Raw genomic sequence first — 6634 nt, forward strand, 5'->3', positions numbered from 1 at the left:
CTTGGAGCATCCGTTCAATCCGTTGTGTACACCCGACGAAGTGCGAATAGCGACTCCAGTCGTACGACGACCACAGAACACCAGCAGAGTCAACAAATCATCCTTTAACTGCACGCTGTCCAGAAAGTGTCCACAAAGACCACTTCCATCAACACTTCAGGCCAAGTAGCGACCAGTAAACACTGCGGTGTCGGGCAAACCAAGTCTCGGGGGCTAGAGACACCGTGACAGGCAATTGCTGCTTGCCAGTGCTAGCAAACCGAGACGCTGCCAGTTGCTATGCAGCGGTTTCGGCTGTCACTGTAGGAGAAGCGACGCGAGATTTGTTCATCAACTTGATGCACTTTGCCAATTTCCGATTATTCTGCCCAAGAAAAGGAGTTTCGGGAGGTCTGTTAATTCTGTTTATAATGGGGCTTTTTTTTTTAGTAGGCCTCTTTTTCCTTCAATTATTATTTATTAACGTTCATAAATTGTTTTGTTTTTGTGTGTGTTGTTTCTTGGTGTGTGTGTGTGTGTGTGTGTGTGTGTGTGTGTGTGTGTTGTGTGTGTGTGTGGGTAGGTATCTTCTTCTGTTTCCTGTTCTACCTGTTCGTGTTTTTTTTAATCTTTCACAGTAGTGTCTATCCTTTTCCTTCTTTTGTTGTTTGAATGAAAGATCAGAGATACATGAAAACACAAAAGAGAGGGCAACGAGGTACAGGTCTCTTTTACCCACCTTTTATCGATGTCTGCACTTTTGACTTTTCTGAATAAATGATTGACGGCAAAAGTTTCCATGACAATCTAACATTCAGCCTTTCGTTTCTGCTGGCCTTTTTACATTTAGTCAAGTTTAATTGACTAAATGTTTTAACATAGAGGGGGAATCGAGACGAGGGTCGTGGTGTATGTGTGTGTGTGTCTGTGCGTGTGTGTGTGTAGAGCGATTCAGACCAAACTACTGGACCGATCTTTATGAAATTTTACATGAGAGTTCCTGGGAATGATATCCCTGGACTTTTTTTCTTTTTTTCGATAAATACCTTTGATGACGTCATATCCGGCTTTTTGTAAAAGTTGAGGCGGCACTGTCACGCCCTCATTTTTCAGTCAAATTGATTGAAATTTTGGCCAAGCAATCTTCGACGAAGGCCGGACTTCGGTATTGCATTTCAGCTTGGTGGCTTAAAAATTAATTTATGACTTTGGTCATTAAAAATCGGAAAATTGTAAAAAAAAAAAAAAAATTATAAAACGATCCAAATTTACGTTCATCTTATTCTTCATCATTTTCTGATTCATAAAACATATAAATATGTTATATTTTGATTAAAAACAAGCTCTGAAAATTAAAAATATAAAAATTATGATCAAAATCAAATTTTCGAAATCAATTTAAAAACACTTTCATCTTATTCCTTGTCGGTTCCTGATTCCAAAAACATATATAGATATGATATGTTTGGATTAAAAACACGCTCAGAAAGTTAAAACGAAGAGAGGTACAGAAAAGCGTGCTATCCTTCTCAGCGCAACTACTACCCCGCTCTTCTTGTCAATTTCACTGCCTTTGCCACGAGTGGTGGACTGACGATGCTACGAGTATACGGTCTTGCTGAAAAATTGCATTGCGTTCAGTTTCATTCTGTGAGTTCGACAGCTTGACTAAATGTTGTATTTTCGCCTTACGCGACTTGTTTCCCTGTCGGCTTTCGCAATTCGTCTAGACCACAGGAGCTTGCATCAAAGGGTCTGCTTGAAGCCAGTCGCTTGAAGTATCGTACCGTTTGAAAGTACATGCACATACTTTCTCGTGTAAACGATCATTCTCACGACGGGCGGATTGGCCCAGCGGATAAGACACCGACCTTCTAAACGGAAGGTCGAGTGTTCAGTTCCGGCCGCTCCTGGTGGGTGAAAAGTGGAGATGTGTCCGATCTCCCAGGTCAACTTATGTGCAAACCTGCTAGTGCCTTATCCCCTTTTGTGTGGACACGCATGCGCAAGCACAGGACCAAGTGTGCACGAAAAAGATCCTGTAATCCTTGTCAGAGTTCGGTGGGTTATAAAAACACTTTCTTTCTTTCTTTCTTTATTTGGTGTTTAACGTCGTTTTCAACCACGAAGGTTATATCGCGACGGGGGAAGGGGGGAGATGGGATAGAACCACTTGTCAATTGTTTCTTGTTCACAAAAGCACTAATCAAAAATTTGCTCCAGGGGCTTGCAACGTAGTACAATATATTACCTTACTGGGAGAATGCAAGTTTCCAGTACAAAGGACTTAACATTTCTTACATACTGCTTGACTTAAATCTTTACAAAAATTGACTATATTTTTAAATACCTAAGTTAATTAAAACTAGAATGTGTGCCGGTGAACATATGCACTGATTTATGTGATGAATATTTTTTATATTCTTTGATGTGCACCCTTATGCTGAGTGTGATAACCCTCGAATGACTAGTCCTGTGATAAATATTGTTCAATGACATATCTAGTCCTGTGATAATGATAGTTTTTAGCGGTAAACTTTTAGCTAAAGCTGACGGCAATTAACCTATTTGGAATCATGTTACTATTCCTGTTAGTGTACATATGCGTGCGCGAGTGTAGTATGCTTTGTATGGTATTTTTATCTGTTGTCTTATTATTTGTTTTGTCTTTTAATGTGCACCACACTGAAATTTCTCTGTATGAGATAATAAAGTATTCGTATTCGTATTCGTATTCGTATTCTATACAAGAAACACTTAACAAGGGTAAAAGGAGAAACAGAATCTGTTATTCGCCTCTTACGACATGCTGGGGAGCATCGGGTAAACTCTTTCTCGTCCCAACCAATATGGGACTCCCCCTTACCCGCGGGGGGTTATAAAAACACAAAAATACCAAGCTTGCATCCTCCGAAATCGGCATATGGTTGTCTAAATGATAGGGTAAAAATGACAATACACGTAAAAACCCACTCATGCAAAAAGATGAGTGAACGTCGGAGTGTCAGCCCGTGAACGTAGAAGAAAAAGAAGAATAGCATGCTCAACACTACAAATAATGGAAGGGCGCTGGTTCTGAGGGACGCTTAGTTTTCGAGATAGGCGTGACCTGACGGAGAACAGGACGTCACATTCCAAATAAACACGACTATGTTGCAGGTGGAAGCCGCTGAGACTGCATTTCTTCGGGAGGTTTCCGCAAAAATAAATCTACACGATTCGCGCGAAACAGTTGAGACGAAGAAGACGCGCTCTAAAAAACTTTGCATAACAGACTGATCGAGTGTCTTCCCTTTGTTCGTCGCGTGATAACGTTATTTTTTATGACAACGATTCACTTGCAAAATAAAGAATAACATTTGGTGTTTTAGTGGTACATGTAGATAGAAATGTGTAATAAAGGCAAAGCAAACAAATAAACGTGTTTTTCTTGTGAAAATGTTGCGTTGTGCGAATGTTTGGGTGGTCACGTGATGTAAACAAAGCGACGTGCGGGACGTTGTCAGCTACAAGCTGTAACACCGGCACGTCCAAAACACGGAAAAACGAGTTCGTTATGTGAGTCGCCACCGGGGATGTATGTATTTTTCAAATGGTTGTAAAATAAGTCTTGTATTTATCATCGTACTCCGGCCCTGGGTTTTTTTTCGTCACGCCTAAAACCGTCATTTCTTTTGAGCGACGCAGCATTAATAGATCTGTGTACGTTTTTGCACGGGCTAAGAGCATTCTCCGACGTAGACACAGGCCAAAATGCAACATCCCGACTGCTTCCTGTAAAGATTACAATTTGTTTACAATTTTGTTAGGTTTGTTTTGTATGTGCCACCTGTGTCCATCGACTAAATTAATTCCGCAGAAAATTCCCACTTAGCAGCCAGGCTCTTGATTTTATGTACGTGTCTAAGTGAAAGGATACCTTGTCCGATGTACACAAAAAACAAGAAGAATTTCTTCATAAATTTTTTTTGCATTCATTGTCGGGATAGATCGACTGGACTTGACATGAACTCTGACGGCATCACCTTGCTAGGGATCGGACCCAAACCATAATATCTAGATAAGCTTCTGTCATAACTATTTGTTTGTGTCTTTACTATAAAGGGCCATTGGTTTAAACATAAGTTTATTTTAACAAGGGTTACAATCACCCTTGTTAAAATAAACTTATGTTTAAAGGCCATTGGTTCGATGTACTTGTGAATGTCTTGTTTTATCAAACATTAAACGGTCTAAATATTTACCTTCCTTCGGGTGTTTTTTCTTCTTATTCTTGGTCCATGTGGTGGCGTGGTGGTAATTTAAGACATCGGCCTCCTAATCGGGAGGTCGTGAGTTCGAATCCCGGTCGCTGCCGCCTGGTGGGCTAAGAGTGGAGATTTGTCCGATCTCCCAGGTCAACTTATGTGCAGTCCTGGTGGTGACTTAACCCTCTTCGTGTGTACACGCAAGCACAAGACCAAGTGCGCACGGAAAAGATCATGTTGTCCATGTCAGAGTTCGGTGGGTTATAGAAACACGAAAATACCCAGCATGCCTCCCCCGAAATAGGCGTATGCTGCCTGAATGGCGGGGTAATAACGGTCATACACGTAAAAATCCACTCGTGCTAAAAACATGAGTGAACATGGGAGTCTAACTTGAGCCCATGAACGAAGAAGAAGAAGAAGAAAACCTGATTGCGCACACAGGAAAGACGGTGCTTTTAAGTTTCTCTCACCACACTTCAATCGAGCAGCCGCTGCCACGCACGCATTATTGTTTTAAGCTCCTGTGGTGTGGAAAGCAAAGAACCAGACGCTCTACATGGAGAAAAGCCAAGTAGAGGGGAGTCGCCACACTATAGCTGGCCAGTATATTTTCTTCATAAAGTTCTGTATTCATTGTCTGGATAGATCGACTAGAGATGACAGCTTTGGGGCTGTGTCGGGAGTCTGTTTATTAGTTGCTTTCTCTTTTCTGTCACTTTTCTTTGAGGGATATGTTTTGACAGGGATAGACACGACCACAACGTCTGTAAACAGCCAGTATAAATCAACCAGAATGAACCGATTTCTTTTTCTTTTTTTCCAATTTTCATTTTTCATTATCCCATTGTTGGAAAATTCATGTCTCGTCATCCCAGTGAAAATAGCCGCAACAAGACTTGCGCAACCCAGAAGATCAGCCGGGTGGCACTTCTCACAGAAAGACCGAGGACTTTAACGTGCCACAGTGGTGACACAGTGGTGGGAAATAAATACAGTCTCTGAGTCATCACATAAAGTTGACCCGTGTCCGTCACAGGTCCAGTTTGCCACCTGGCAAGCAGTGCCTCGGATTGTTTTGTGTTGTTTTTTTGTTTTTTTACATTTAGTCAAGTTATGACTAAATGTTTTAACATAGAGACGGGAAATCGAGACGAGGGTGTATGTGTGTATATGTATAGATCGGTTCCGAGAAAACTACTGGACCGATCTCCCTCAAACTTAACATGAGAGTTTCTGAGTATAATATCCCCAGAAATATATATATTTTTTAATGTGTCTTTGATGACGTCATATCCGGCTTTTTGTGAAAGTTAAGGCGGCACTGTCACGCTCTCATTTTCCAACCAATTTTGTTGAGATTTTGGTCCAGCAATCTTTGACGAAGCCCGAACTTTGGTATTGTATTTCAGCTTGGAGGTTTACAAATTAATTAATGAGTTTGCTCATTAAAGTTGTCATTAAAATCACATTTTCGCAAACAGATTCAAAATTGATTGCATCGTATTCTTCATCAAATTCTGAATCAGAAAATATACACATATGTCATGTTTACTCGAACTCTCGCGATTTCCTTCTCGCAGGGATTGACGAACCTGTCTTGTTTTGGTGAAAAAATGCAGTGCGTTCAGTTTTATTCTGCTATTTTTTAAATGTGTCTTTGATGACGTCATATCCGGCTTTTCGTGAAAGTTGAGGCGGCACTGTCACGCCCTCATTTTTCAACCAAATTGGTTGAAATTTTGGTCAAGTAATCTTCGACGAAGCCCGGACTTCGGTATTGCATTTCAGCTTGGTGGCTTAAAAATTAATTAATGACTTTGGTCATTAAAAATCTGAAAATTGTAAAAAAAAATAAAAATTTATAAAACGATCAAAATTTACGTTCATCTTATTCTCCATCATTTTCTGATTTCCAAAAACATATAAATATGTTATATTTGGATTAAAAACAAGCTCTGGAAATTAAATATATAAAAATTATTATAAAAATTAAATTGTCGAAATCAATTTAAAAACACTTTCATCTTATTCCTTGTCGGTTCCTGAGTCCAAAAACATATAGATATGATATGTTTGGATTAAAAACACGCTCAGAAAGTTAAAACAAAGAGAGGTACAGAAAAGCGTGCTATCCTTCTTAGCGCAACTACTACCCCGCTCTTCTTGTCAATTTCACTGCCTTTGCCATGAGCGGTGGACTGACGATGCTACGAGTATACGGTCTTGCTGAAAAATGGCATTGCGTTCAGTTTCATTCTGTGAGTTCGACAGCTACTTGACTAAATGTTGTATTTTCGCCTTACGCGACTTGTTTATTTTGTTTTTAGCTAGTCGCAATATCTGTTGCAACCTGTCACAGTTTCTGGTTTTTTTCTGTTTTAATAAAAGTTATCTTTCTTTTTGAG

This window comes from Littorina saxatilis, linkage group LG12 (assembly GCF_037325665.1).
Source record: "Littorina saxatilis isolate snail1 linkage group LG12, US_GU_Lsax_2.0, whole genome shotgun sequence".
In the NCBI taxonomy this organism is placed as follows: domain Eukaryota; kingdom Metazoa; phylum Mollusca; class Gastropoda; order Littorinimorpha; family Littorinidae; genus Littorina; species Littorina saxatilis.